This window comes from Taudactylus pleione, unplaced genomic scaffold (genome assembly GCF_031769625.1).
Source record: "Taudactylus pleione unplaced genomic scaffold, aTauple2 ptg000436l, whole genome shotgun sequence".
NCBI lineage: Eukaryota > Metazoa > Chordata > Amphibia > Anura > Myobatrachidae > Taudactylus > Taudactylus pleione.
The window spans coordinates 790,001-817,130 of record NW_028284838.1 but is presented as its reverse complement, the minus strand read 5'-3'; the positions used below and the strand labels follow the sequence as shown (position 1 = coordinate 817,130).

General features: G+C 40.8%; 1 protein-coding gene across 1 annotated transcript in view; it reads left to right on the top strand.

The window, feature by feature from the left end:
- The window catches only part of RSRC1 (arginine and serine rich coiled-coil 1), a 368,121-nt gene that overhangs the window by 120,047 nt on the left and 220,944 nt on the right, over positions 1 to 27,130 (top strand).

The window sequence follows — 27,130 nt, the reverse complement described above, 5'->3', positions numbered from 1 at the left end:
TGAGTATCTCACAATTTGTGTGGGGGGGACACTGGGCCCTGTGGTTCTGCTATTTGACATGAGGTTAGAATTACACTATAGTTTTATGGGTGGCATTCTGTTTTAAACAGAACAGTGGATATTGTAAGTTTAGTCATGACCGCTAAATTCAACCTGATTAGCAAAGGTCAGCATGTGAAAAACATTTAATTTTAGTCTACATTATACAAAGTCCTAGAAGAGAAAGTAATGGCATATTTAATGCAAACATTATTCAGCTCAGTTTTCAGCCTTTTTTTTCCCTATTGTCACCTGAGGTTGTTTTATTATTATTTTTATTTAATGATACCATGATCTCATTGCCTCACCAATCACGTAGCAGAATATTCTTGACCCTTTTGTCCTTGTGGCCAAGCAATGCTATTGAGTTGTTGTAAGTAATGTAGAGTAATCTATTGTTAATAGCTTGAGGTTTATTAAGATATAAGTGTGTAGGTTCTCCCTTTGTTCCTTGTTAATCAATAAGTACAAATGTGTTTCAATGCCAGCAATTTCTAGACTGATTTATTTTGTATTTGTTTAAAACAAAACATAAGTGTAAATGATTATGAAAGGAAAGCCACATTTCTAATCTACATGGATAGATGAAGCCCAGACCTAAAATTAATCATTTCAGTAACTTCAGTATTATACACAGAAAAAAAGTAAAGCAAGTTTTCTTATAGTTTTTGGACTATTATATGAAAAATGTCAAATTAAAGAATTATTAGATATCATGGTTTTCAATTTAATATATGGGAGTCATAAAAGGCTAGATTGACCATTTTATTGTCTCAGAGGAAGAATCCCTAAAATTACCCATGCAAAACACAATTTTGCTAAATTGGCCCCAAAACAATGCTTGTGTTGGCCCCTCAGGAAATATTTCATCCTAAAACTATTGGGACCTTTTCAGTTATTTTCACAAATCCAGTCTGCTTTTGTATGTAGCCATCTGTAAACCACATTAACAGAGACAATGTGATCTGGTTATACTCTGCTTGAGCTTGTAAAAATTGGCCACTTACGGGTATGCAAAACTGGTAAGTGATATCAGCTGAGCAGTAGGATCTGCCAAATTTTGCCCACTAATAAATGTTGTTAATACATACACCAGTAACTAAATTAAGGTGACTGGTAATTAAAAATAAGTATGCAGAATTAGTGTTTATGACTGATGCACAGATTTTGTCAAATCCGCTTTACACTGTGGTTTTCGTTTGAATTAATATTGTTTCTGTTAATTTTACTATTGTCTACAAATTAAATATTATTTTACCAAAACAATGCAGTTAGGAAATTTGATATATATAATGAAGATGTTTTTTTGTTGAAATTAAAATTAAATACAGCATAATGGTGACTAAACCTAATTAGTTTGGATGCACAGGTTAAGAACATTTATGTAGAGGAGAAGTAGAGCAATATTTGAATGATTAATCAGTGGCACAGTAATTTGCATTTATGCAAGGCAGTGCTATGACTTTGGACTTGATTATGAACAGTGTCTGAATATCACTATCTGTGTGAAGTTTATATTGATGGTTATTATGGTGTTGCAGTGCTCCAAAGTGCCAGGTAGTTGAGAAGACAGGCCATACATAAAACAAGGAAATACTATACAGACAAAATAAATTAAAGTCTAGTCATAAAGGAGAAGCCTTTTAGGTCAGCATGACAGGTGGGTATCAGAGACCAGGAAAATTTAAGAGGATGGGAGGGAGAGTAAAAGGGCTGAGGTGTCTGTATGTTTTACCGGTCTTCCTATATGGATTTCCTCTCACAGTTGTAAGACCTAGTAATAGCTGTGTTTATTGTCTTCTTGGCTTTAATGTGTTTAATACCCCTTTCAGACATAGCGAGATTCCTGGATTTGTGCCAAGGCTTGGCTAAACTTTTGGGTCTCATGTTTGAAAGGCACCAACCCATGTTCCCGGGTATGCGCCCCTGCTATTGACCAGGGTTTTTCCCGGTACTTAAGTCCCGGGTAGACAACCCGGGTTAAGTCTGAATGGTGTGACTTGGGAACTTACTCCCTGGTCACACCTATAGGCCTCTGATTGGCCATTTGGGGCTGTCTGGAGGGGGCAGGGCGATGTCCTACAATAGGAAAAAACTCAGCGCTTTATCTGGGGAGAGAATCAGTGGTTTCACAGCCCTTATTTATAACCAGGGGTGAAGACCAAGTAACCGATGGTGTCTGGCCCGTGCTGCAGTGTGGAGAAGCAGCCGGCGCGCACTAGCTACAGAGACGCTGCCCGTTGTGAGGTCTGGTGGCTGGAGAAGGGGTGTGTGATGTGTGTGTATGACATGTATGTGTGTGTATGAGCATGACATGAGAGCAGCCCGGCAGCCCTGGATGTTAGAATGCCTGGGCAGACAGGTTTATGTCTGAATGGGGTCTCAGGTGTAGTGTGAAATAATTCCAGCATATACAACACCTGGGTTTTTGCTGAAGTGAAAAATCCTGGTCTGAGCAGGGAAATTCCTGGGTCGTATGTCTGAAAGTGGTATTAGTTTGTTTATATCAAAGGTTCTCTGTGATTAAAGCGGTTGGGTTCAGGATGCCGGCGCTCGGGATCCTGGCGGTCAGAATCACAACGCCGGCACCCCGACAGGATTTAGGATACGACACCTGTCAGTCAGTATCCTAACTCTCCCCCTCTCCCTACCCCTAACCCTCCCACCCCTGCCTAACCCTAACCTTTCCCCCTAGTGCCTAAGCCTAACCCTCACCCCTTAGTGCCTAACCCTCCCCCTAGTGCCTAACCCTATCCCCTAACCTCCCTAACCCCAGTACTTACCGTTGGGATGCTGGCGGTCGGGATGCTGGCGCCAAGATTCTGACAGGTGTCAGGATTCCAGCGCCGGCATCCTGACTGTCGATATTATGACCGGATCCCGCTCCGACTGTCTGAGATTGTTACTTGCAGGACAGACTATAAATGTATATGCTTTGCTGTATTCTGCACATTCCCCCTTTCCATCATAATCTGTGTGTGATCTAATGTGTGCCATCAGATTCATCACTATACTTTGCTTAGTGCTTAATTAACCAAATAATTTAATGCAAGTATGTTTCCCAGACTATCTGATTGTTTCATACTGTATATGACATCTATTTGGAATACATTATTTAATGAATGGCTCAGTCTTTAAATATTTCCACTTTTATTTTCTAATACCAATAGAAAAGTCTGTATGTCTCTTAAGATGTTATACATGCACTCATTTGGACTATTTTGACACAAGCGGTTGGATCTATATCCAGTCTGGCTAACTTTCAGCATTTCATACATGAAGTATAGATGTTGATCAAGATTGGTATTATGGGCTGTTTAGAACAAGCAATTTACTGACAGTCAGACATAAAACAGTCATCAGAATAGCTAGGCTAGTGATATATAAGTGCTTTAAGAAATGTATTAAATGGACATTATACTGCCTGCTAGTTCCAGATACATACAGCGAATAAGCAACGAATTCTGTAGGCTGAAACGTGGCTTCATAAGGCATCAGTGTGATCATTTGCTCAGCCTTATTGCTGTATGTGTGTGTTCTTATATATTTTTGTCTTCTTGTAAAAGGACTATATAATATGTTTGTATATATCTAAATATGTGTGTGTATGTATATATGTGTGTGTATGTATGTATGTATATATTTATATATATATGTATTATATATATTACATACATACAGCAGGTAAATAAGTATTGAACACATCAACATTTTTCTCAGTAAATATATGTGTAATGGGGCTAGTGTAAGAATTTTTCACCAAGTGTCAGCAACAACCCATACAATCCACACATGCAAAGAAATCAAACCATAGATGTCCATAAATTAAGTTATGTATAATAAAGTGATATGACACAGGGAACAAGTATTGAACACGCTTACTGAAATTTTTTTAATACATTTGTACAAAAGCCTTTGTTGGTAATGACAGCTTCAAGACGCCTCCTGTATGGAGAAACTAGTCTCATGCATTGCTCAGATGTGATTTTGCCCCATTCTTCCACACAGTCTTCAAATCTTGAAGGTTCCATGGGCCTCTTCTATGAACTCTGATCTTTAGTTCTTTCCATAGATTCAGGTGATTGGCTGGGCCATTCTAGCAGCTTTTTTTTCTTTCTCTGAAACCAATTGAGAGTGTCCTTGGCTGTGTGTTTGGGATCATTGTCTTGCTGAAATGTCCACCTTTGTTTCATCTTCAGCATCCTGGTAGATGGCAGCAGATTTTTATCAAGAATGTCTCTGTACATTTCTCCATTCATCTTCCTTCAATCATATGAAGTATGCCAGTACCGTATGCTTGAAAACAGCCCCACACCATAATGTTCCCATTTCCAAACTTCACTGTTGGTATGGTGTTTTGGGGGTGATGTGCAGTGTCATGTTTCCTCCAAACATGGTGTGTATTATGGCATCCAAAGAGTTGTCTCATTGACCAGACTATATTCTCCCAGTATTTCACAGGCTTGTCCTAATGTTGTGCAGCAATGGAGCATGGTGAGCATGCATACAGGCCATAGCGGTTGAGTGCATTACTTATTGTTTTCTTTGAAACAATTGTACCTGCTAATTCCAGCTCTTTCTGAAGCTCTCCACAAGTGGTCCTTGGCTCCTGGACAACTCTTCTGATAATTATTTTCACTCCTCTGTCAGAAATCTTGTGAGGATCACCTGGTCATTGCCGGTTTATGGTGAAATGATGTTCTTTCCACTTCCGGATAATGGCCCCAACAGTGCTAACTGGAACATTCAGAAGTTTAGAAATCCTTCTGTAACCAATGCCATCAGTATGTTTTGCAACAATAAGGTTGCAAAGCCTATCATGAGATGTTTCTTGTGTGACACCTTGGTAATGAGACACCTTTTTATAGGCCATCAGTTGGGACTGAACCAGCTTATATTAATTTGCACTGACAAGGGGCAGGATTGCTTTCTAATTACTGATAGATTTCAGCTAGTGTCTTGGCTTTCCATGCCTTTTTGCACCTCCCTTTCTACATGTGTTCAATACATTTTCCCTGTAACATTTCACATTATCACACATAATATGCACATATACACACATGCCATATTGCGCCATAATCACACTAGACCCTGTGTGTTACAGCTGTATTTGTAGCCCTTTCATCAGGATTGCGGGCTTCAAATATATCTTTGAAACATTGTAACAAAACACTGGGTCTAGTGTGATTATTACAAGTCACTTTCCCTGCGAGGAGAGGGAAGTTGGAAAGCACCAGACACCATAAGCAGCATGAGTGCTGGCTAGTCTCACTATATGTATATTTTATATATGTATGTGTGTAACAGAAAAAAGGGCACTCGCTAGGTAATGTAGTAAAGCACGGGACGGTCTTCAGGACATATATATGGTGGTTGTGGAGAGACTCATATATATGTCCTGAAGACGGTCCTGTGGTGGATTGAAACATCGACTTATCCTATGTTTTAAGCTAAGTAATAAAGATTTGATTTTAATGCTTTACTACATTACCTAGTGAGTGCCCTTTTTTCTGTTCTTTTATATTCTGGTACCTTTTTGGATCCTTGAGGAGCACCACATTGCTGGCTACTGTTTGGCTTGGAGTGCGGACATGTATATATATATATATATATATATATATATATATATATATATATATATATATATAGGTCAGCGCAGACGGTGTAATGGTTAGCAATCCCACACTCCAAAAATATACTGGTAGGTTAATTGGCTCCCAACAAAATTACCCCTAGTGTGTGTATGTGTGCATGTGATAGGGAATATAGATTGTGAGCTCCACTGGGGCAGGGACAGATGTGAATGGCCAAATATTCTCTGTAAAGCGCTGCGGAATATGTGTGTGCTATATAGATAACTGGTAATATACATACATACATACATACATACATACACAGGTTGAGTTTCCCGTATCCAAATATTCCGAAATACAGATTTATTTATTTATTTATTTTTTAGCATGACTGATATAGACACCTTTGCTTTCTGATGGTTTGCTGTACACAAACTTTGTTTGAGCCACAAAATTATTGAAAACACTGTATAAAATTACCTGCAGGCTGTGTGTATAAGGTGTATATGAAACATAAATGCATTCTGTGTTTAGATTTGGGTCCCATTCCCAAGATATTTCATTATGGTATGCAAATACTCCAAACAGCGGAATATTTTGTTATCCAAAATACCCCTGGTCCCAAGCACTTACACAACTCTCTGTCTCTCTCTCTCTCTCTTTGTCTCTTTCTCTGTCTCATTCTCTTTCTCTTTCTCTCTTTATATATGTGTGTGTGTGTGTGTGTTTGTATACATATATATAATAAGTGTGTGTGTATATGTTTAAATATATTATATATAAATAATACAAATTAGCCTTAGAAGGTAAAATGAGCCACCAGCCAGTCGCCAGACATTTCTTGTCAGCTATACACTCTTAGGCTATGCTGCGTTACAAATTGGTTGATCATTTACCGCATATGGTTAAAGGTGGTGATCGTAATAGGAAATTATTAAAATTGGAGGCATCGTGGATTTATCGCCTTAATACATTGGCTCCAATGGGGCTTAATGAGTATCTTCGTTTAGCATGTTTTTGATTATATCCCAATCTGAGTTTATTGGTTAGGTGTATCTTGACCGTGTTACTACACTATATTCATTTGCGATAGGTTTGCTATTAATTATTTGCATACTTACATAATGGTTGTTATTTCTAATATGTGTCTTATGTGCTATTTGTTTTTTGTATTTGTATGTGATGTTTTGACATATGTGTTTGGATATGGCCAGCTGCATTTCATTATTTGTGCCCTTGTGGCTACGTTAGTTTATAGACTGATGCAGCCTATATTGGTATATATTTCTTGCGATATTTTGTACAGATGTGCATGTTCATACACACATTCCATATAGGTATGTGCTTAGTATTGCTCTATATTACTGTTTGTTTATTGTGTATTTATTTCCATGGCAGCCGAGTGACTATGGGTGTGTTGCCATGGTTGCTGGATGCTCCGAGCTCTGTGCACACGTGGGATGCTGCGTCTGACGTCATGGTCATGTGATGCATGCGTCATCTGTGCGCGCTTTGCCAGGCAGTGCAGCTTTGTCAGTTGGGTGGGATATTATGTTCACTTGTTATATAAAGTAAGATTTGTCACTATATGTCTTGTACGCCTTGAAGAAGGATGTAATAAACATCTGAAATGTTGCTTTAAACAAGCTAATTTCTTTTACTGTCCGTGGAGTGCTGCCTAACCAAGTTCTGTATTTAGCGAATTGCCCCTATGCCAGGCTCTTTGAGGATTTTGTGCACCCCGGTGCTTTGGACATTGGATTTTTACATGTAAGTGCCCATCCCTGTATCGTTTGTATATAATAAATAAATACATACATACATACATACAGTGCATCCGGAAAGTATTCACATCGCTTCACTTTTTCCACATTGCTTCACTTTTGCCACATTCTGTTATGTTACAGCCTTATTCCAAAATGGAATAAATTCATTTTTGTCCTCAAAATGCTACACACAATACTCGATAACGACAAACTGTAAAAAGTTTTTTTTTAATTTTTTGCAAATTTAATTTATAAAAAAAAAAACCTAAAGCTGCATGCACACACAACGATTTTTTTAATGAACGATTTGAGTAAACGATTGAAAAAATTTACTAAAATCGTTTACTAAAGTTGTTCATTTACTAAATGTCATGAACGATTTTTATGAACTACAAACGATTTTTGCATATTCCCTTAATGAAAATCGTTGAGTTGACAAGTCTGACTAAACGACAAACTACAAACGTAAACGCGCATGAACAATAATCGTTCATCGTTTGACTCAGAAAGTGAACAATTTTTGCCATCAATTATCGTTAAACGATATCGTTTAACAATAATCATTAAAAAAATCGTTGTGTGTGTATGCAGCTTAAGAAACCACATGTACATAAGTATTTGTTGATGCACCTTTGGCAGCAATTACAGCCTCAAGTCTTTTTTAATACGATGCCAAAAGCTTGGGACACCTATCTTTGGACAGTTTTGCCCATTCCTCTTTGCAGCACCTCTCAAGCTCCATCAGGTTGGATGGGAAGCGTCGGTGCACAGCCATTTTCAGATCTCTCCAGAGATGATCAATCGGATTCAAGTCTGGGTTCTGGCTGGGCCACTCAAGGACATTCACAGAGTTGTCCTGAAGCCACTTCTTTGATATCTTGGCTGTGTGCTTAGGGTCTTTGTCCTGCTGAAAGATGAACCGTCGCCCCAGTCTGAGGTCAAGAGCGCTCTGGAGCAGGTTTTCATCCAGGATGTCTCTGTACATTGCTGCATTCATCTTTCCCTCTATCCTGACTAGTCTCCCAGTTCCTGCCACTGAAAAACATCCCCATAGCATGATGCTGCCACCACCATGCTTCACTGTAGGGATGGTATTGGGCTGGTGATGAGCGGTGCCTGGTTTCCTCCAAACATAACGCCTGGCATTCACACCAAAGAGTTCAATCTTTGTCTCATCAAACCAGAGAATTTTGTTTCTCATGGTCTGAGAGTCCTTAAGGTGCATTTTGGCAAACTCCAGGCGGGCTGCCATGTGCTTTTTACTAAGGAGTGTCTTCCGTCTGGCCACTCTACCATACAGGCCTGATTGGTGGATTGCTGCAGAGATGGTTGTCCTTCTGGAAGGTTCTTCTCCACAGAGGAATGCTGTAGTTCTGACAAAGTGACCATGGTCACCTCCCTGACTAGGGTCCTTTCCCCCGATCGCTCAGTTTAGACGGCCGGCCAACTCTAGGAAGAGTCCTGGTGGTTCCGAACTTCTTCCATTTACGGATGATGGAGGCCACTGTGCTCATTGGGACCTTAAAAGCAGCAGACATTTTTCTGTACCCTTCCCCAGATTTGTGCCTCGAGACAATCTCGGAGGTGTACAGACAATTCCTTGGACTTCATGCTTGGTTTGTGCTTTGACATGCACTGTCAAGTGTGGGACCTTATATAGACAGGTGTATGCCTTTCAAAATCATGTCCAATCAACTGAATTTACCACAGGTGGACTCCAATTAAGCTGTAGGAACATTTCAAGGATGATCAGTGGAAACAGAATGCTCCTGAGCTCAATTTTCAGCCTCATGGCAAAGGCCATGAATACTAATGTACATGTGATTTCTTATTATTATTTTTTATTAAATTTGCAAAAATCTCAAAAATACTTTTTATACATTGTCATTATGGAGTATTGTGTGTAGAAGTTTGAGGACAAAAATGAATTTATTCCATTTTGGAATAAGGCTGTAACATAACAAAATGTGGAAAAAGTTAAGCGCTGCAAATAATTTCCGTATCCACTGTATGTGTGTATGTGTAAATATTAAATATATATGTGTATATATTATATATATATATATATATAAAATTTATAAATATATAATATGCAAATGCATTACATCAGAAAATCAATATGACCAGGTTATCACAGTCATACGCAAATTTTAAAAAATAAAGATGTAAATACTGGACCTGACTATAAAGACCTGACCTGACTATATTGTTAGTGAGAAATACGAATTCTACCAATCTGGAAAAAAAATGCATCAGAAAAGACATCTGTTCACTGGAGAGTGCTTCAAAATAGAATTCTGTTATTTATGTGAAATATGGATTTTATATGGAGAAAAAAATCAAAAGGGAAGAAAAAGAAATGGTTCTGACACATAAACAAAAAATGGGCAACAGAACAGAGATATGTAAAAAAAAGAAATCTGCTACAATGTACAATATTAAACATTCTGTTATTGCACTGTTTAACTGTTAGATTTCTAAACCCTTATGTGCAATTTTGGAAAAAAAAATAAATAAAAGGATAAAAAGAAAAGTTTTTTTATCTAGCGGAATCTATGCCAATATCTCTTGCTAAAAACATATTAAACTTTAAACATTAAATAAACTACCCATCTGGATCCAGACGCCAACTTGGAGTAGACTTAACGGGAGTTCAAGGAAGCATTGTTTCTATGTTTATAGACATTTCACTTGTGTTTATTTGTTTTACAGTTTTAGACATGTTTGTCAAATTCAATGAGCATATGATGAAATAAATTTCCTAGTTCTGTTACTTTGTTAAAAATGCTAGAAATTAAAAATATTTGTCACTTATTTCATAATGTATTTGTCATTCCTTTCTAAACTGTCAGTCTGCCCAGCAGCAGTGACTAATTATCTGTAACTCACTAGTTTTGAAAATAGTTTACTAAGTAATTAATTGAGTACTTCCATAAATGTGGTTTTTAAAATAGTAAAAGGTTCTTGTGCTTCTAACATACTGGTAGGTCAATTTGCTTCTGTGTGTATGTGTATACATGTGATAGTGAATATAGACAGTACACTCCACAAGGGCATGGACTGATGTGAATGGCTAAATGCTCTCTGTACAGCACTATATAAATAACTTATAATAAATAATAATAAACACACAATGATGGTAACTATTTTGGGAATGCAGCTTATTGATTCACTGCAACACAGTAAGGACTATTTACCAAATAATAATTGTGGGATATTCCCCAAAAATGGGCTGGTTACGGGATGCCATTGCTTGGGATCTCGGCGATCAAAATCCCAATGCCGGAATCCCGAAAGGTCACCGTCCTGACAGAAGGAGGCAAGTATGCCCTACCCCTAATCCTCCCTCCCCGCAGCTTAAACCTAGCCCTCCCCCAGTACCTAAACTGGAGCTGAAACCTAACCTCCCTCCCTGCAGCCTAAACCTAACCCTTCCACTTGTGCCTAACCCTCCCCCTAACCCATTACATACTGTGGGGATGCTGGCACAGCCTGAATTCTGACTGGTGTCGGGATTCGGACTCCAGCATTCTGAGCACCGACATTCCGACAGCCGTGATAATAACTACAACACCCCGAAAACACGCTAATATTAAGTATCCCTTGAATGTTCCATGGAGGGGACCGCAGCAGATATATCCATATCTTTAGCAGCCCCGACATTTCCAACAGCAACCGCAGCCCCCATGGGTTTCTATGATTTACCAAGCTCCAGCCTATGGGCTACATTTTGCCAAAATGCCTCAGGGCTACCATCAGAAATGGTGTGGCCCGGGACTGACCAAATAGCCAGGCCCCCCCCCCCTTTTAAAACCGCAGCAATTATTTAGGATATTAGTATTATAAATGGGGTATATGCCCTTGATAATTGGTCCAATAATTGGCTTAGACTTTTCAATTTTAACACCACTTTCTGTCTCTCCAGCCAAGCCCTTCTGTCCGACACTTGTCTCCAGTCCATCCCCGCATCAAGCCCCAGCCCCAGACAGTCAGCCCCACAACAAGCCCCAGGTAGCGAGCCCCAGGCAGCTAGTCCTAGCCCAGCCCCAGGCAGCCAGTCCAAGCCCAGCCCCAGGCAGCCAGGCCCAGCCCCACACTTACCTTCAACTTGTTGCTCCTCAGTCCTGCTCATAAGCCACGGCTCCTCTGTCCACTCTTTCTTTCAGTGGTGCGGCGTGGCGTCATGACATTTCGTGCACTAGCCGTCGGGTCACCGTCTCACTCTATGCAGGCTGGGTAGCACAGCGGGTGGCGGTAGCAGGAGAGCGGGTTGTAAGTAGGGATGTGCAGGCTCGGATAGGTTCGAGTTTGCACGTGGAGTTCGGATTTTTCCCTCCAAAAAAACGGAACTCAGAACGAGGCAAAACGTCATCTTACATGGACGAACATCATCATTCCTGGACAAAAGACCAGGAATGATGATGTTCGTCCATGTAAGATGACGTTTTGCCTCGTTCTGAGTTCCGTTTTTTTGGAGGGAAAAATCCGAACTCCACGTGCAAACTCGAACCTATCCGAGCCTGCACATCCCTAGTTGTAAGCGGTCACCCCTGATGGCAGTCCCGGCAGTTCCCTTCCTTATGGCGGCCCTGAGTGCAGTGGCAGAGGGTAGGATCGAGCTTGCCCCCTGAATGTTCTGGCCCGGGACTCCAGTCCCAGCAATGCCCCCCTGATGGCGGCCCTTTGTGTCCTGCACATGGTTCTGAAGGAACCCTCTCCCGGTTATTCTGGCAAAATGTAGTCCGTAGGCCCCAATAAAAAGTGAGGAGGCCGCTAATGCAGTCACTTCACTCTGAACACATCGCAGGTACGGGTTCCTTTTGGAGCCCCTGTCCCTACGTGTGTCTGAAAATACATTCGGATGGTATATAATATCTGAACCCTGATAATTGATAAATATGCCTTTAAGTGTTTCTGTGATCTCACTGATTCCTAGGTAATTAATAGGCTGCTTGTTATTGAATATTAATAAAATGGACATTTTTACTGTGTAAAGGTCACTAATGCACTTTAGATGAAGAAATACAATTGTTTAGATTCTTTCATATTAAAGATGCTCTGATAACGTAAATGTTAATGTTAGCTGGTTTGTAAATATTTTCTGATTATACAATTACTGTACAACCCGAGGGCCTGATTCAGACTTGGGAATAGAGTGAGATATCTCTCTCAACTGTGAACCTGAACAAACTATATTGCAATGCAAGGGGTGTAAATACATACATTTTTTTACATGTAGGGTGAATACAGGCTGCTTTTGCATGTAGCCCACAAATACTGCACAGCTTTATTATTACTCTACAATTTAGATGTCAGTTTGGACACACTCCTCCCAAATCTAAATCTCTCTGCACATTTTAAATCTGCCCCACCTGCAGTGCAGCATGGTTTCACCAAGATGATCAGTTGAGAGAGAGATCTCTCTCTATTCCCAACTCTGAATCAGGCCCTGAGTGCGCAGCCTATCACATCGTGGTGAGCCGCCGAGCAGGTAGCCTAGTGCTTGAATAAGAATCTGTGATGTCACTCATACTTATTGACTCAACGGGGCATATCCAACTGAGTGCAGGATTTTGCCCGCAAAAAATTACACGGACCTCGCAATCAATTAAAGCTTACCGTGGATATGTGTGCTCCCTCGAGGGAGAAAAAACAAAAGATGCGGCACGGAACATCTGACACTTACCGATGTGTTCTGTCTGCTCATGCGTCTCTCACCCTCCTTGCCAGCTCCCCTCCTGCCAGTCAAGTTGGGAGGAGGGGGCTTATGGGAGATGCAGTTCCTGTCTGCATTAGGGGTATTGTAGGGTTGTAGGTAGGTGGTAGTGTAGTGTAGGTCGGTGTGTATAGCCAGGAGGTGCAGGGCTAGCAGCAGTGGTGCAGTATAGTGTGTGGGCGAAGGGGGTGCAGGGTTAGCGGCAATAGTGTAGTGTAGTTCAGTGTAGTGTAATGTGTGTGGGGAGGGGGTTCAGAAAAGTTTGCCAGACGGGTGGCATTAAGAAGAAGACGGGTGTGAGTAGTGCAATACTTTGCCATAATGAAAAATGTTGATATCATTTTTAAATGTTCTAGGAAAATAATGCCCACTTGCTGGCTGGACACAAATATATGTGTCCAGCAATGCACCCTGAGACACAGTGCTGCATGCTGAGATACAGTGTATGCCTGCCCTCTCTGCAATGTTCCCACTGTCCAAACCGCCTCCTGACTATTACAGATGTGGAGAGATCTCTGAAGGGTGTCTGTCACAGTAGCGTAAGATCAGCACGATACTAGCTGCCAGGCCCATGGAGCAGGATAGTGCCAGGCGCCATGTAAAGAAAAAACAGGCCGAGTGCCCATGTAATTGTTCCAAGGGAGAACACTGTTAAGCCGGGTAGCTAGGAACACTTTCCCTCTGCACAGTATTTGTAACCAATCTTCTGCAAACTGCATCTCCTTGCTGCACAACTCAATGCATTGTGGCTGATATGTATTTTCACCAATGCAACTCAATGCGCATTACATCACTATAGAGGATTTTGTGCTATGCCCTGACTTTTTAATGCTTCACTGGTTAGACTGTAGATCAGTGATTCCCAACCTCGGTCCTCAAGGCACACTAACAGTCCTGGTTTTAGTGATATCCATGATTGTGCACAGATGGTTTCATCAAAATAACTTGAGGTACTAATTAAGTCACCTATGCTCAAGTATGGCTATCCCTAAAACCTGGACTGTTAGTGTGGCTTGAGGACCGTGGTTGGGAACCCCTGCTGTAGATCATAAAAATTGACTAGTGGAATGGAATTCGTGGTAATTTTTCAAGAGGTGGGGAGTTAAGGGGGGATCATACAGGGTTGGTGAAATGACACCAGTTCACAAAACTGCTCAAAATACCATTTAAAAGTCAGGTTTTACAGGAACTTGGTTATGAAATGACCTGGTTCCATTTCATTTTCAGAAATTCCCCCTTGGATAAAATACTTCTTTCAAATACTGCAGTGATTATATAACAGATGGAGTATATCTGTGAGCTCAGTGCAGTCTTTTTCTAATTTCTCAGGTTTATAGACATGGTAACATATTTCAATTTTTGAAAATATGAAATTGAAGTGCTATACATATTTTGGATCAGAAATCTTTTAAATGGAAATTATAGTTTAGTAATAGTATTATGAGAACTGCTTATTGTTTTGGACAATAAATCTGTCGGTTTGTAACAAAAAAAAAAAAAATCCTCAAAAATCTCCAAGTATGCTGGTATATTCAGACAAAACCAGCTTTTATTTACTGCATATTTTTATCACTTAAAAGTAAATAAAATCACCTATTTTAGATGTAGTTTGCAGCTTTGAATTTGCACCATAGGGTTTCCCACCTTGTCTGTAGTAACGTTCTCTGATGTTGCCTAAGCTATTGAAAAAAAAAACATATTCCGGGCAGACACACAAGGGGAATAATTTTTTTTTCCTGTTACCGATTATTTACAATATCGTTTTGTATTTATTTTGTGACCTTCATGATTTATTTTGTGCCGTCCTGGTTCTGCTTATTGCTCTTCCTGCCTTAATTTACTTTGACTGCAGACTGCCATTCTTAACAAGCAGATATGTACATGAGGCTTCTCATAAACAGAGCGGTTATGCGAGCAAACAGATATAATACAAAACCATGTCAGAGTGAAAGTGTATTATTTTCTTTGGCACCAGCAAAAAAGAATTGCACTTGGAAATGTTGTCCCTCATTGCACCAGTGGTTTGTACGTAATTTCAGTAATTTGATCGTTGCTGATGAAAAGCTGACAAGATTTCCACAGCGCCCCATTAGATAAAAGCAGCTTGAAACCACAGGTTAATCTGCAAACAGATTTTCATGCTTATTACTCTAATGATTCCATCATATTTGATGTCGCAGGCAGCAAGCCGCCGCTCAGCAGCACTAGTGCCTGCTCTATTTTGATCTTTCTACTCATTAAATGATGTAGTAATTTGACTGACCCCTGACCAGGTGCATATCTATTCATAATTGCATGTCATTCTGATCTGGAAATTACTTTAGAGAAACCAAAGTATTCATCCTGCTTCCCAAGTCAAAAAACTAACAAAAGAAATATTGCATTAATTTTCAAATGATGATATTACATTTAGTGCCTGGGCCCCATATATCAAAATCTGGAAACTGCTCAGTTACTATATGCGCTTAATCTTAATGGTATCTCTAGATGTCAAGGGCATGCAGGAAATTAAATCGGAAAGTGCAGATAGACCTAAGAAGACATTATCTCTTGATGATTGCAGTTTTGATAGGTATTTCAGTGAATTTCATTTTCACAGAATGGTAGAAGATGAGTTAGCCAGCAGATTTTCTCATTTTTCTTACACATGATTTATGTGAGTTGAGTATAAAACTTTTTATGGGGAAGCAGTTACTGAAGATGAGAGGTAAATTAATGCACTGGGTTTCCATCTCGGCTCCATACACAAATGTCAGAGCGGTGCGTACGTAATGGCTCCCATCATTATTCAGAGTTGTTTACATTCAAAATATGTAATGAAATCTGTTCGGAATAATGAGGGGAAATAAAAGTTTAGAAAATTGTAAAGGTCATGAAGTTTGAGAAATGATGCAATGCTTCCAAAATAACATTTAGGCGATATAAATTACATTATTATGCACCAACTCTGCATTATGGAGACATGAAGATGAAGTGCTTTGGACTAGTAGAATGTTGTTAGCGCTCTCTGAAGTATGAGAATGTGTAAAATATTTCTGATTTTCATATTCTGGGGTTTTTTTGTTTGTTTTTTGGGGGGGATTTCTTTTTTTCCCATGTATAAAGAAGTTTCTCTCTAATCTGCTATAGTATTTTTAGATTTCAATTTTCACCAGAAAGATGTGGCTGAGGGACGGTACCTCAGCAATCTTATTTCCTCTAAATTGAAACTAATTTCTGTGAGCACATCAATTAGGCTTTTAGTAGTGTTCAGATAGTTTATTTGACTTACAGTACTAGATGTTCTGTTACAATGTTATTCTAGCAAATGTCATGGTCATTCATTGTATTTTTTATTCAGATAAATTAAAGGATGTTTTCACCGGGAACTAGGAAAAAAAAAAATACTTTTTTTTTTATTTATTTTTTTTAAATAAAATGTATTTGTTGTGGGAGTACGTTTCGGCTATTATTCAGAACTTGGTTACCCTTTTATTAAATTATGCACAGTAGCTTTTTGAAGTAAGAATGCATGCCTGAGATGGAGCAATCCATTGGGCTAGCATGTTGTGTGCTTCTATTATCAGTTTTTTACTATTTTTTTTGCCATTATAAAATAGAACAATTTCATCTAATTAATTTAAACTCATTTTAGAAAAATGTCTGACGAAGACATTGGAACGGTGTCTCTCACATAACTAGCGTCAGACAGATCTGCACGCCTGAGTTTTTAGGTTTTTTTTTACTGTTAGTATAAATAAGGATTAAAGTTATACTCGGTAAATGTGTCAGTTGGTTGTTATGGCTTGATAAGAGATACTACTGTATAATACACATTGAAAGGGACTTACATGGCACTGTGTATGTGTTACTTATTCTAGTATGAAAATACTTAAAGGATACAGCCATATAAGATTCAATAAATACATGGTGCCTAATGCTTTTCTGTGAACATAAAATAGCCACGATAACTTATTGCTGGAAACTCTACGGAATCAAGCGGATGCAATGAAGCCAAAATCCTGGTTCTCCAAACCATTACTGTTTGTGAAGTGATTTACTAAAAATGAGATTACAAACTTATCCATATATCCTGGATACATAAATTACCATGACTTTTCCTCACTTGCATTCGTCTTCATATTACAAACAACATTACTTTAAGAACCCAGAAATCTAGATTAAAACTGCAGTTTATCTTCAAGATCCAATTCTATATAAACGTCTAGCTATGTGGTAAGATCAAGCAGCTCTCTACACATGCAATTTGGCATTAGCTGTGCCTGTCAACTATCTTAGTCAGGGCCGTAGCTAGGGTAGTGCGGCCGGTGCCATCGCACAGGGCACCACAGGTCAGGGGGCACTGTTTGGGCCTGTCAGATTTCTGTTTATTATCATTCTTGCTTGAAGCTTCCTTTTATTTCATCCCCAGCATCTCCTGGCCTCCCCTACCTCTTCTCTGGCCCTTCCCCATGAAGCCATGGCCCTGTTTTGGGTGCATTATGTCCCTTTGAAAAATGAGGGGGGCGCCAATGCTCTTTCTGGCACAGGGCACCAAAAAGTCTAGTTACGGCTCTGATCTTAGTCTTTCCATTGTACAATTTATCCAAATTTCTATTCATTAAAATGGATTTTTGATTTGGTAAATGAAGATAATCCTTGTATACAACTAAATTGCCCTGTGTCAATAATCAATTTACTTTGGTGTCCAGGTTACCCAAATCACTCCAGTAGAATCAACACTGTCAAGAGCAGGGGAATGGGGAACAAAAGGTTTATAGGGCTGCATTGATCATAGGACAGTGGGACAACATCATTCTTTAGAAGATTTGATCTGCTGCAAGCCTTATAACTTTAAGATGGATATGGTATTTTCATTCCTGTGATGTTACTGTACAACTGCTGGTTAAAGAGCCAGCAGCTGTAAAGTATGTTGGCCTGTGCTGCATTCATCATATGAAGGCTGTGGGATGTAGTTTATAGACCGGCGGACTAAATGCCCCCGGTCCATATCCCGAAAGCAGAAGCCCGACAAGGGGCTTAAGATAGGCGTCGAAATACTGACGCCTATCTTAATCCTTACGTGGGAATGCCGAAGGACGCTAGACTGATCAAGTGAAGTCCGTCTGTCCTTAGCCGCAGTGGGGGTGGTTTAGAAACCTCCTCGGGAAGGGTTAGGCTAGGGGAAGGGGGGGTTAGGTTTAGGGTACGGGGGAGGGTTAGGTTTAGGCACCCTCGGGGGGGACTTAGGGTTAGCACCACCCTGGGATGTATTGGGCTAGACACCCCCTAATGGAGGGTTAGGGGGGGGAGAAGGGTAGGGTTAGGGGACTTACCTGCTTCGTCGGGATTTTCCTCTGTCGGACTTCCGGCGTCTGTATTTCATCCTGGTGGCTATTGAGCCGCCGGGATTTCATGCCCAACCCGAAGGCTGCTATATCACTTCCTACTACAGTAGGCCCAAGCACAGAGAGGACCAAAACTGTTGCTCACTGTCCAGCTACCCTCACATTGTCGCTGTGACGATGCCCCATACAGTTGGCTGATGTTGCGTCTAAGTCGCACTGCATATGCGTTGCGGATGGTTATCGCCGGGAGGTGCAGAATGAATTTGGACACGAGCGGTGGATTTCAGTGTGAGTTCCTTGGAGGCACCTAGGGAGTAGATAGGCAGACACAGGACACCATGTTCAGGCAGAGAAATTACACCTGCAAAGGGCTGGTGCAAGTTTCGATGACACAACCGATGGTGCGCCTAAAGATGCTGCAGGTGGTCGCCTTAGTATAAAGCGAATCATCGGTTGCGGCATTCGCTTAAAACTGCAGACGCGACTGTGGCAAAAGATGTAGCCTCTTCTGCGTCCACCACAGAATCAGCCAACCTTCTGTTGTTCTGAAGCTGAGTCATATAGCGCTGCTACCACCATCTGGAAAATGGCTGCTGCGGCCATTTTCCCATTATTTTGCGCATGCACATTAGGGAAATTAGCAGAAAAAATGGCTTCCGAACCATTTCTCCGGTGACCTGCGCATGTGCAGTAGACTCTGGAACACACTAGGGCCCAGAGTCTACTGCTGCGCTCAGTGCACTGCCAGCTGTCGGGTAGAGAGGAGGGGTCCCCGGACAGAGAATGCACACAGGCCACCTCCACTCCTAATTCGCCCCTGGGTTAATACATCAGTAAAAATGTATACAGCCTTGATTGATATATTCGAAAGTTTCACCAAGGTAGTGCCTCTTTAACAAAATCTAAAGATCAATGTAGTAACCTGCAGAAACATGAAGTCTTCATTTGTCCATATTTAGAATTGTTATTGCCGAGAAATGCAAATTCTTTTTACAAAATATGCGTTCTGTCCCCTTGCATGGAAAAGGAAACCAGCAACAGGATTTGCTTCTGCTCAGATAAGTAGCTGTTGATTTAAGCTCTCAAGAAGTTAAGGGCTGTTGATATATCAGCAACAAGTGCCTGTTTACTTAGGGAAACTGTGAGTGAGAGGTCTCACTTTACCATGTTAATTGCAAAGAAAACACATCCAGAGTAGCTGCGGTGTTCAGCCCATTTAATCTTATCCACAGCATCTATATATTTAAGTGGATTCAGAGCTACATTTGTGTTTTTAACCAAGGATTTGTCTAGTCCAGTGGTTCCAAAACTTTCTTGAATCACGGCGCCCTAGAGTATTAGCATTTTTTTCACGGCACCCCTAAGCCGAAAGTTTGTTATTGAGAAATTCAGAAAAAAAATGATTAAGTAAATTGAGCTTACCTGTCATCCTAAGCTTCAGTTGTGTGATGGTGGACGCGCTTCTGTTTGACCACATATTCTATGTTTTTTCCTCTTGCATTGACGATGAATAATTTGATTTGGTGGTGGACCACCAATCTGAGGCACCCCTGCAAGTGTCCTGGGGCACCCCAGGGCGCCACGGCACCCTGTTTGGGAACCACTGGTCTAGTCGATTATATGTTTTAATTGTAATTAATTTCCATTTTGCTACCTAAAGTATGGCAAGTACACTACGTAGCTGGTTTGTAATTTGTTATCCTCTAACGTTAATTCATGGTGACTGTTCAACATCCCATCTTTACTGCTTATACCTTAACTACATATCTGTGTTTATATTACAGTAGTGGAACCGTGTAGTTGCTACTGCTAAAAAGAAAAGGGAAAAAAAAAGACAATTTCTACCGTGTAAAGAGAAATACGACAACCTGATAGTCATACTAGGAAAATACCCCAGTTGATCCTGCTGATCAGGCCAAGCAAAGCAATGAGCGATCAGTCATTGAATGAGACCTTGTATAACCATTAGGATGAACTCTCAGACTGCTACAACTTTTTATTTATTTTTTTAAAATGCAGGTAGCAGATTATTCACTAAACACTTCACACTTAAAACTTTCACACTTCCTTAATGTCATCTCCATTTAATTTGCCTAATACCTAATCTGGTACAATTATGTGTATATAATATATTCACATTTTAGAGCCCTCAATACAAGCTAGCAAAAAAAAAAATGCCCGGCCAATTAACGGGATGCAGTTATCATGCCGTGGGGTGGATGCTGGCAGTTGAAATACTGACGCCGCTATCCCGCTGCGCGGGCATAATGCCGATGACGATATCCCGATGGACATCAGGATACTGGTGTCGGCATCACGACCGACGGAATCCCGGACGTCTGAACGGCGGGTAAGTATGCAGGTAAGCCGGGGATGGGGGTGGTTAGGATTAGGCACCCCCGGGGGGGAATTAGGCTTAGGCTCCCCCCGGGAGTGTTAGTGTTAGCATGCGGGGAGGTTAGGGTTAGGCACCCCCGGGGGGAGGTTAGGGTTAGGCACCCCCGGGGGGAGGTTAGGGTTAGGCACCCCCGGGGGGAGGTTAGGGTTAGGCACCCCCGGGGGGAGGTTAGGGTTAGGCACCCCCGGGGGGAGGTTAGGGTTAGGCACCCCCAGGAGTGTTAGTGTTAGCATGCGGGGAGGTTAGGGTTAGGCACACCCCTGGGAGATTTAGGATTAGGGTGTCGGGAGGGGGGATTTAGGGTTAGGCACCACTAAGGGTGGGTTAGGGTTAGGGAGGGGGCAGGGTATGGTTAGATTACTCACCTTAGCTTTTTGGGATTTCGTACTGTCGGGCTTCCGGAGGTGGTATTTGAACCAGCGGCTAAAGAGCCGGCGGCATTCCAATGAAATGTCATACTAGCCTTAATATATAGTGAGTGGCTGAGAATTAATGTTCCCTGTGATGATGCCAAGCCTTCCACCTCTTATTAAGGGGTAATTGGTTACATAAGTTTACACAAATATATTTAATTATATATAAAAGAAGGATATTAATAAATATTTCTGATAGTTAAAAAAAAAAAAAAAGAAAAAAAGGCGATGCTGAGATAAAATATCTGTCTATCAAAATTCTCCACAAATTGTATCTATTAGTTTGCATATGTTTATAGTTAAAAATAAAATAGCGGCATAAGAGGCGGTTGATTTACTCTTCACCACTCACACAGTTTCCCATTGGCAGGGTTCCACACCAGTAGACTGAATTGCTCAGGTTCCTCATAACAGCACAGAAATTATGCATGATGGCTGACTTTCCTTAGATCATCAGCTACCAATTAAAGTTCACTATAGGAAATGCAGTAGTAATATATGGCTCAATCATTGGATGTCCCAATGGAGCGATATAATGTTTATTTTGATGGGGATTGCAGTGTGTATTTTACTTCAAAATGGATATTACTAAGCATGGTGCACTGTTTACATGGCACGTCTACTCTTTCTCAAATGTGAAAAATATTTTTGCTAATGTGTGTAGAAAAATAAAGTGCAAAACTAGTGCAAATAAAGCCACTATTTGATTATAATATACAGTATATCAAAGGCTGTGTATTACAGAGAAGGAGAATAATATACATAAAACCACTGGAGTGTTATACTTGAATATGTCCACCATGCTGTACAGAGTGCACAGATAATTGCCTGACAGATTTCCCTTAGAAATGTGTTGATTTATTGATTCACATGGTTAGAGTAGACGTGCCATGTAAACACAGTGCGTTAATGGGATCTGATGCCAGTCAACAAGAAGAGACTACCGTCATTTTAGTTGCGGTGACTTTAGCGGTCCTAAAATCGCAGCAACTTAAATAACTGTTTTCTCAGCTTTTTGATATGCATTAGATCCCATTAGGGCACTGTGCTTAAACATGTGGGAAAAGCATCAGCTCTGTGTAATGCCTGGGGAGTTTATACTTTACACCAAATTTAAGACACAAACCAATATAAAACGAAATATTCACTGTTATCCTGACATTCCAGTAGAACTCTGTTTAAATTAGTAACGTGTTTTTTTTGTTTGTTTTTTTACTCAGATATTATAAGTGGGCATAATGGCAAAAACATAAAAAATGTTGTGTAATTGTTGCAGGTTCTCTTGGAAGCATTTTGGTGTATTTTTAGGATTTTAGACCTCCACAACAAAACGATCTCTGTGCAATACGATTTATTTGTGCATATGTAAAATATGTGTGGCATTTTAATAGGGTAATCATATTCAGTGTATTGGCTCTGCCAGTGGTGCATTTTTATTCATTACATGAAATAGAATTGATATCCTTTTTATTGGATTTTATTTTACACGCTGGGTGACCCTTGTACCATGTGAAAGGCACTATGAAACTGCTTGTGATGTACAGATGTAGCTGATTTGATTAAATCGCTGATGTTTGTAGCTTTCAAATTTTGCTTTCCATTTTTTTTTTTTTCTTTTTGGCTCACAGGTTTAATACAAGGTTAAAGCACCTAGCATACCTCTGGTAACTGCTGCTTAGGCTGGTAAAATGCCTATTTATGCATAAGCTGCAAATTGGGTTGTATATCATGTTTTACATTATAACATTAAAAAGCGATCACCATTGGACATAGTTTTGCTAATGTCTTAATCAGGCATTTGTTGTGCTAAATCCATTTCTCAGCCCTAAACAACTCTAAGACCAATAATGTTCCTATTGTAATTGATGCACACATTCTTGGGCATGTTCGTAAAATTGAAGATGACCGATATTGGCCCTCTGTAGGTGGTCATCTTCTATCCGCATTAACATGCAGTGACGTGATTGATAGGATTGATGGCGCCTGGGGCAAATTAAAAATATGGTGTAGTTTCAAAACTGTCCTTTAGAATTTTGTTTGAATTCGTAGATTGAGCCATAGGCCCCCCCCCCCTGCACACGGTGCGATATAGCAGCCGATCCGACGTGTTGGAACGATACCGCTGCTATATCGTTCCGTGTGTTGGGATGATATCGGCCAGAATGCGCTCCCGTGGGATCTTACATCGCTCCTCCATATCTTTCTGCATTTTCAGTTAATCTGGGGGAGCTATGTATGATCCCATGCAGCACTATGCGGGTGGGGGCTGCCAGCATATCGGGTGCTCAGCCATCCGATCGCTCCATGTGTGGGGACCGCCCGATATGTCTGCCATCGGATCGACCGTTGCCTTGCTTGGTGCATATCGCACCGTGTATGGGGGCCTTTAGATTAGATTGAGCCACAAAAACATACACAGGAAACACAAATTAGGGAAATGCTAGAGCTAGACAAAATGATGACACAATAGCCATGAATAGCACATGTACATATACACTGATGTGGAATGAACTTCCATGAAGTCCGACACACAGCTAAATAGTGCAAATGACACCTGGCACCTTATTTCAACACCACAAGAATATACAACCTTCTCTTAGCCTTCGTTTCCAAAGACCACTTACAAAAATGTTTAATTGCTCCTAGAACCTTTGTCGCTGCATCTTATTGTGACTATACTTTTTTTCCCACTACTCACTTTGCTGACACATGATGCAAACCTATGTACATCAATCTACTCACTTTCTCCAAGCTCTCCCTTCCAAACAAACTCTCAACTGCTGCTGTTGCTCTTCTCTGCGACACACCATCACCTTTCCTACAATGACATCACCACTTGAATGTGAAGTGGTATATATGGGATTGTCATAAATGAGAAGTGGATTATTTCCCATTTTTAAACATAATAATGGCGCCCCAAACATTTGGCACCCAGGACATTTGCCACACCTGCCCCTGCTACCAGGCTCCAGTGATGCTGGAAGTGATCTGGCTGCTTACAGGTCACAGGACCTCTTACAAGATACTCATTCATTTCTGTGGTCATAATAGACAGATATCCTTTGAGATGTGTTGTACATTCTGCTTACAACAAAAATATGATAGTAGGCTTATCTGTTACAGATTCAACTGGAGGACATTTGAGAGGGTAACCTGGCTAGCAGACCACCACACTACAGTTGTCTGACTCATAAGTGCAGACCTAAGGTAACTTCTTAAGCCAGAGGTGGCCAAAGTGTCGATTAACTGGTCGACTGTGCACAGTTGATCACGTTTGCCTTTCCAGCAATAGTTAGCCACGTCCAATAAGAATCAGTGTGATTCTTATTGGATGCTGCGCTGAAGTGAAGCCGCAGTTGTCTCCGTCAGGTGTCACTGTGAAAGCAATAGCCAATAAGAATCGGGTTGATACTTATTGGCTGTGGCTGTCGCATGTAACAGCCTCCATTGCGCCGGTGCCAGAGCTGTATTAAGGGGAGCCATGGGGGAGGGCAGGCCAGGCACAGCACTGCACCATGGAGTGGACCGATCAAGACTGCCGGGCCTGTGGCTGCTGCTAGAATGCTGGTGTCGCCCACGACTGAGGGCATGGAGAGACTTGGAGCTCCTCTCTCTCAGATAGGTCAGTAGTCTATGGGGGGCTGGGGCAATTTAATGGCTTTTATTTTTTTATGTAAGGGAAATTTCCTGTAGGGGGACAATGTATTTGTTTTTTTGCTGAGTGATGTTGGCAGGACAGTCCGCACACCCATTGCTGCAAGGTCACACCCCTTTTTTGCATGCCACGCCCCCTGCATAAGCAAATGTAGATACACGATAGATCACAGAAGATTTTTACAGTCCGCCTGTCTTAAGCAGTGCAGAAATCACCTAATTATAAGTGAGAAAATGGTATGAGAGGCTGCCCTATGCTTTTTGTCTTAAGACTTCATCAGGGGTATCCAAGATGAACTGGAAGTAATTTTTACAGAGGACCCCTTGGGAGTTGTTTCCTCTTTACTTGTTTGTCCTGTGGTGAATACGTTTATCTGATAAGAAAGTATACAAAATATTTGTGTATTCTTTTAGTTGTGTTCAGTTGAAGCTGTTGGTTGATAAAAACTTTTTACTGTGTTTATTTTATTAAAGACAGATGCGTGTCTTATCGTATCGTGAAATCGTATGTACATCGTGTGTCAGTCGTATTGCCCGGGACTGCCAGGGAGCTGCCATGGAGTTCAAGGGAAATCGTAAGATGAATCTTATCTTATGCTGGACGTACTAGTGTATGGCCAGCATTAGAGATTCTCGTCCATTTTGACATTATAGCATCATGTAGTTGGTGGGGCATTCATGCTGTGAATCAACCATTCCATCACATCCCAAAGGTACTCTATTGGATTGAGATCTTGTGACACTGGAGGACATTACAGTAAACTGAACTCATTGTCATGTTTGTGGAACCAGCTTGGGATATTGTGTGTTTGTAGCAGGGCATGTTATCCTGCTGGAAGCAGCAATTCAAGATTATGTGGCTGTAGCCATAAAGAGTTTCACAAAGCCAGCAAAAATATTCAGGTAGGCTGTGGCATTTAAACAATGCTCAGTTGGCATTAAGGGGACTAACATGTGCCAAGAAAACATTCCCCATTTATTAAACCACCATAACCAGCCTGAACTAGTGACCCAAGCCAGGATGCATATCATGCATTCATATTGTTTACACCAAATCTTGGTTCTACCATCTGCATTCATGAAACCAGGCAACATTTTTTTTCGATCTTCATTTGTCCAGTTTAGGGGAGCCTGTGCTCACTGTAGCCTCAGATTCCTGTTCTTCGCTAACATGAGTGGAACCCTGTATGGTCTTCTGCTGCCACTTCAAGGTATTATATGCTGTACTTTCAGAGATGCTCTTCTGCATACTACTGTTGCAATGCATGGTTATTTGAGTTATCGTCACTTCCATGTCAGCTTGAACCAGCCTGGCCATTCCCCTCTGACATCTCTAATCACTTGTTTAAAAAAAAAAATAAAAAAAGTGAATCACACTGCTCTGGACTGAATGCAACAGCTCCCACGCTCTGACCAATCAGAGTGGTCCATTCCTGTGAGAGTGTCCTCTCAGTACCTTCAGACTTTAAAAAGGGTGAAATCATGTTTGTTATGATGGAATGAAGAAGAGCTTCCCAAAAGGATTTTGTAAGTTGTAAACTGAATAACAACGGTTGTGGGGGAGTTTGTTTTTTTTTTAAGCTTTTTTTTAACATTTCCTTGTGTTTATATACTTGATTAAATTTTTCCCCTAGTTAACTACAGGTGTCATCCGGTTGGCAGGGGCAGCTGGCACTTGTGTTTCTACAAGTGCCAGCATGACTTGGCAACCACCTGGATATGCTGTAAGCTGCAGTGCAGCAAAGACAAAATATTTTAAAAAATTAATACCCAAATTTCTGAGTTGTCCCTGGTGCTGTTGGCACTAGGACTGGTTATACCCAAAAGTGGAGGCCCATACATGTTTTTGAGGGCCCAACCCCCACTGGGAAAGACATCCTTAGCACCTTCTTGCCTAGGGCAGATTGGAACAATAGTGGGGGGACCCCACATTGCCCGTCTCCTCTCTATAGTTCCACGTGTCCTGGCTGTTACTAGTGCTGGTTAGTGGCAAATCTAGGGGACCCTATGCTCTTTTTTTTTTTCCCCCTCATTTTGTCCATTTCTAGGCTTAAAGACCTAAAACTGGTTATAATTTTTGGGGGACCCTACTCAGTCTTTTGTTTTTGGCTAATTTGATAATTTTTTATCGAAAAGGCATGCACAGATTCCAAATCTTAGTGAACAGTGTTTTCTACAAACATGCCTGCATGAGACAGGTCATTTTTTGGGGCAGTTTAGCTACAGATTCTAAACCCACCGCAT